The sequence below is a fragment of the Arachis ipaensis genome, chromosome B3 (assembly GCF_059453495.1).
Source record: "Arachis ipaensis isolate K30076 ecotype BB chromosome B3, ASM5945349v1, whole genome shotgun sequence".
In the NCBI taxonomy this organism is placed as follows: domain Eukaryota; kingdom Viridiplantae; phylum Streptophyta; class Magnoliopsida; order Fabales; family Fabaceae; genus Arachis; species Arachis ipaensis.
In genome coordinates this window covers 22,709,170-22,714,997 of record NC_142438.1, presented here as the reverse complement: position 1 = coordinate 22,714,997, position 5,828 = coordinate 22,709,170, and the positions used below count along the sequence as shown (strand labels likewise).

The 5,828-nt window shown below is 39.3% G+C and overlaps 1 long non-coding RNA gene and 1 pseudogene across 1 annotated transcript; both read right to left on the bottom strand.

The window, feature by feature from the left end:
• Positions 1 to 489: 489 nt before the first annotated feature.
• Positions 490 to 2,321, bottom strand: LOC107634239 (uncharacterized). Its single transcript, XR_015907186.1, has 3 exons — positions 1,973 to 2,321; positions 1,815 to 1,899; positions 490 to 1,040 (listed from the first exon to the last, which is right to left on the bottom strand). It is a non-coding gene; the product is annotated as an uncharacterized LOC107634239 (long non-coding RNA).
• A 1,196-nt stretch (positions 2,322 to 3,517) lies between these two features.
• LOC148570045 (uncharacterized) lies at positions 3,518 to 4,729 on the bottom strand (annotated as a pseudogene).
• Positions 4,730 to 5,828: the final 1,099 nt, after the last annotated feature.

Below are 5,828 nucleotides of genomic sequence, written 5' to 3'. Positions count from 1 at the left end.
GGTTATTTGTCCACCATTGAGAGCATTGTGCATGCATTGAAGGACTTTGGGGAGGGGAATCATGAGGATTTGGATAGACTCTTGGACACTTTTGAGGCCATGGTTGGAGATCAAAGGTGTTGTAAAGATGAGAGATTGAGCAAAACTCTTCCCTAGTTGATGAGGCCTTTTCTTCATTTGACAGAACAAGAAACTGTTTAACCCAAAATAGAAACTATGTTCAATGAATTAAGAATCATTAAATCTATGAGTTTTTAGCTCTTGTATCCCAAGTAGTGATAGAACTATTCATTTTTGTGTGACTTCTACTTTTTGTGACTCAAATTATTAACAGAGTTACACAAACATTTTACCTGTATTTTTTAGCTGCAAGCAACATGAAAATTCTACTCGATTATAATATGTAAGGATAAAATTATGCTTCATTTACTATACAATGATAGACCAATCATGCCATGCTTTAGACATAAATCAATACAAAGACTCACGTTTGCATCGGTTATATAAGCAGTTCTTAAACTTCTTATGTACACAAATCAAGATAACAAGTTCTCACAATACAAGTAACACCATCCAAGAGAACATCATCACTACACTAAAAGTTGATGATTTAATTATATTTCTCTGTCTTTTGAGCATTCAAATATACAACTATACAATCAGAACCAGTTTCAATATGCTAAATGCTTCAGTATCATCAATCTATATTCTATATAGTCCTTTCAAGCTGCTAGCAGTGTCATATATACTCTTGCTAATCCACCAAGTTAAGGGATGGCACCGGCGGATCTGAGGCTTTTACGGTGTCATAAGCATACTCCGGAGTTCATGGCTCTTGTCATCAACACATCTCGAGCTAACCAAAGAGGTTATCCAAAAATTATCAGTTTTTACTGACTCGTCATCATCATTCCTGTGCCAACTCCAGTAAGCATGAGTTGAGTTAATCATTGATGAACCTTGTTACTATTATACCATGGTACATGAAACAACACAACCAGCCAAGGTGTCCTTTTCCTATCCACCTTTGATAGATCTACCTGTAAGCGAAGACAAGATCGAAAACAATAGTGGAATAAGATTTCTCTTCCATAATTATAATCTCAGATGCCATTTACTAGTTATAAAAGTATATCCTTGATCAATTGGGAAACAAACAAACCTTTAGCCATCTGTATTGTTCTGACCACTTATCAAAAACAAGAATAAAAATTTGGAATCAAAAGACATGTAACTCTATTTACTTCTCAATTTTAATTTAGTTTCAAGTGGAAATCTAAACAGGACATACAATAGAAACACTATAAAAATGATAATATCGATTTTTCTCTCTCATTTAATATACTGAAAGTGACTTTTTCAGGTACTTTTAAGCAAATTAAACTCTTCCAAAAGGCAAAAAAGAAGATTTGGTAATTATAGTCCTGAGAGCTCTGTGCAGGCATGGAACAATAACAGTCGCGAACATAAAAAAATTGGAAAAAAAAAGTATAATCCAGAATGAAATCAACAAATAGATGTAGTCAGGCTAATGAATTGAGTAATGATCCAATTAGTGGCACTTAAAAGGAAGTAGACATCATAAACTCATTAATTATAAAGCTGAAATAAATGGGTTAGTTAGGTCACGAACAAATCCACACCAGGCAAAGAATTTCTTCAACTTCAATGCTACTACTTCATACCATTAACAAAATAATGACAAACCAAGCAAACAGGTTCCAATGCTAGGTCACGAACAAATCCACAGATTAGGGAACGATGGAAAAGATGAAAGGAATCAGTAAATTAAATAACATTTGTATAGAACTAACTTGGGTCAGAGCAGTTCGGACGAGGAGTTGATGGTTGAGGTCGACAGCAACCCAGGAGAGGCGGCATCTTCGTTCTTTGATTTTTCTATGAAGGAGAAAAATAGGAGATGAGAAGATGAGGGCTACGAATATGAACTTGCAAGCGGCAAATCACTTACCTAGCGGTGGCGAGGCCAGCGGCGACGCGGTGGCTGTTCTTGAAGAAGAATGCTTCAGCGGCTGCAGTGGCCAAGGAGAATGAGAAGAACGATGGTTGATCAAGAAGCTTGATTTACATTAAGGGTAATTTTGGAATTATAAAATTAGAAGGGGGTAATTTAGGTACAAATTATAATTAAAATTTCTGTCTCTGTCTTTATATTTTTCTGTCCCCAGTGTCCCTACTTTTTGGAGGTACTGAAATACTGAAATTTTGAAGACAGAGACATAAATTTAAGTACCAGTCTCTAGCTCAACAAACATAATACTGAGATTCTGTCTCTCAGTCTCAGTTCCAGTCTCTGCAAACAAACGCTACCTAACGGACCCCTGGGTCTTCATTTGGAGTACTGCTTCGCATTTTTTCGGGTTAGCTTCCACTCCTCTTTGGGTTATTATAAACCCCAAGAACTTTCCCGTCTCCATGGAAAAGGCACACTTAAGTGGATTGAGCCTCATGCCGTGTCGTCGGAGGGAGGCGAAAACACCCTCAAGGTCGCTTATGAGGTCGTCGGGCCGGGTAGTTTCTACAAGGATATCATCCACGTAGACTTCAACCGTTTTTCCTATGAGATCCTTGAATATCTTGTTCATCAACCTTTGATAAGTAGCCCCTGCATTCTTTAGCCCGAATGGCATTACTTTGTAGCAATATGTTCCTCCTAGCGTTATGAACACCGTTTTCTTCTCGTCTGGCCGGTGCATCAGTATCTAGTTGTAGCCAGAATAAGCATCCATAAAGCTCAGGTACCGGTACCCTGCTGCCGCATCGACGAGCGCGTCTATGTTGGGGAGGGGATAGGAGTCTTTGGGGCATGACTTGTTAAGGTCGGAATAATCTACGCACATCCTCCATTTCCCGTTGTGCTTTCTAACTAGAACTACGTTCGATAGGCAAGTCGAGTAGTCTAGTTCCCGTATGAACCCTGCCTCGATGAGGCTAGCCGTTTGCCTGGCCACCTCCTCCGCCCTTTCTTACGACATCTTTCGTCTCCTCTGAGCCACCGGCTTGGCTTCTTTCCTAATAGCCAAGCGGTGTGACATGAGCTGGTGGTCTATCCCCGGCATGTCAGCTAGAGTCCAAGCGAACAGGTCGCCGTTAGCCCTAATCACCTCCATCAAGGGTTCTTTCAGGTTGTGAGGGAGGTTCCTGTTCACAAAGGTGAACTTATCCTCCGAGTCGCCGACCCTGAATTTTTCTAAGTTCCCTTCGGGTTCGGGCCTAGGCTTGTCGTCTACCCTGGCATCCAGGTCGGCTAAGAACACTCCCGACGCCTCCTTAGATTTCTTTCTCAAAGAGAGGCTGGCGTTGTCGCACGCGACTGCCATTTTCAGGTCCCCTTGATGGATCCCACCGATCCATCATCCGTAATGAACTTTATTAGCAACATATTTTCACCGGTTTTTTCCCGGTTTTCTCTCCAGCGGTTAATATAGGAGGACCGAACCGCTTGTATCGCCGGTTCACAGTTAAACCGGTCAAATCGGCCGGTCCGGTCTAGTTTTCAGAACCTTGGGTTTGATGGAAGAGTTGTGGTAACAATTTGGTTTATACTATGCGTTGGGTGTGCACCCTGTTGGTTCAGGAGAGCTAGCAATGCCTCATTTTGCTCTAAGGTGAAATATGGCTCAGATTTACCAAATTCTTCCTTTTGAGATTAGTTACTTACTTCATCATGATTTTCTTCAGCAACCATACTGTTGATCATGGCTCCATTGTTCTTGAAATGAGGGGGAAAGCCATGCTTCTTGTAGCATGTGTCTGCCAAATGGCCATTCTTGCCACAGTATGTACATTGTTTGAATCCTCGTCCAGCTTTCGCATTGTTCCCATGGCCTCCTCTTCCCCCTCTGCCTCTACCTCTTCCCCTTGTGCTTCCATTACCAACATCATTTCTAGAATTGATTAGCAGCGCCTTCTCATCCATTCCTTCATTCATGTTTAGCTGTCTCTCTTATTGTAAAAGAGATGCAAAAACTGCATCCACTTTGGGTAATGGCTTTGACAACATGATCTGAGACCTTGCAGTTGAAAACTGCTCGTTTAAACCTCTTAGGAACCTTACAGTCCCTGATTCTTCTTTGTAGCCTCTCATTATGCTCAATTCACAATTGCACTTCTCAGGGCACCTTGAGCAGCTCAGGATTGGCCGCAAATTCTCCAACTCCTCCCAAATGGACTTGAGTTTAGTGTAATAGGCAGTCACTGATGCGTCTCCTTGCTTAGTTGCAAACAGTTCTTCCTCCAATTCTGCTATCCTATACACATCACCATTACTGTATCTGTGCCCTAACTCTTTCCACAATTTCTCAGCTGAGTCTATCCACATGATGCTTTGAGTGATTTCAGGGCTTAAAGAATGATTGATCCAAGAAACAATGTGTGTATTACAATGATCCCACGCTTCAAACAACGCATCATCCTCTGGTGGCCGCTTGATCGAGCCATCAACAAACTTTATCTTGTTCTTGGATTTCAACGCCCTCCACATATCTCTTTCCCAATTTTGAAAGTTATTTCCTACCAAGGTAACTGTAACTATAGCCGATCCTGGATTTTCCCCAAGATGTAAGAAATAAGGACTTACCGGGTCCAAAGCTGGATTCGTTTGAGCTCTGCTTGCATTTGACTGATTCATCGCATTGATTTGATTCACCAATGCAGGTAATGCCTGTATGTCCACTGAAGAGAACGATGAATTCGTTCGAGGTTCCATCGCTTCTTGATTGCAAACCCTAATTTGAGATCCAAATTAATGAATCTTGTTGATGCAGATTCAAAGAGCTTCTTCCCTCGATCTCGCTGATCGGAAATGTTTGTCTATGCTGAATTGATACACGACAATGCAAATTTCATCAGTCTCTATCGATTGAGTTCGAAGGAAGAGGACAAGAATTAGATGAGAGGAACAAAGAATAAGATGGAGTAGCAAAAATCAAAGAATCTTGAAGGGAGAACGAATTCACAAGAAGAAGAGAAATTTCTATGAACTTCTTTTGAAGTTCCTCAACTATTCACTGTGATTTCCCTCCGCGCTCACCGCACCATGTTGAAGTTGGTGAGTTCGAAAGAAATCGAAAGGAAGAACCTCACGAAGCTTGAAGCAGAGGAGGGTATGTACAACTGCCACAACTCCATCACTCTTGCATTCTTTTCTGATTGCGAAAAATTACCTCCAATGTTACATCATAAGCTATTTATAATAGCTTTCAAACTAAGCTGCATAACTAACTATCTCACTTGCTAATAACTAACTATCTTGCTCACTAAAGCATTTGTCCACATCAGCATTTTCAAACTAATTACTGTTATACATGACCAATTAGTTCAGGTAACACACCTACCTCGATGGCTCTACCGACCACACCAATATGCAGGGCCAAAAATCTTTAGTTTGTTAAATTTTGAATAGAGATTAGGAATTGTCCAATCTATTTCATCAAACATAAAATAATAAAAAATTATAAAAATTTAAAATAATAAATAATATTAAAATTTTAAGAAATTTCCAAATCTAATTCTTTTTCATTTTTTTTCCAAATAAGATGATTAATTTATAAATTAAATAATTTTATTTTTTTGATTGCTTATACACCATGTCTAACAAAACTGTGTTGTAGTAATATTATTTATGTAAATCTGAAAGTGTGTATAAATACTTCATCTATCAGAAAACTGTATAATAATAGTTCACCTTAAGTAGTCTTGAATGTTCATGAGAACTGAGAAGTTATTTAATTTCTTTTGTCAGAAATTTAAATTTAAATTTAAAATTAGACAGATTTATTGAATTGAAAGATATCATCAAAAAAATT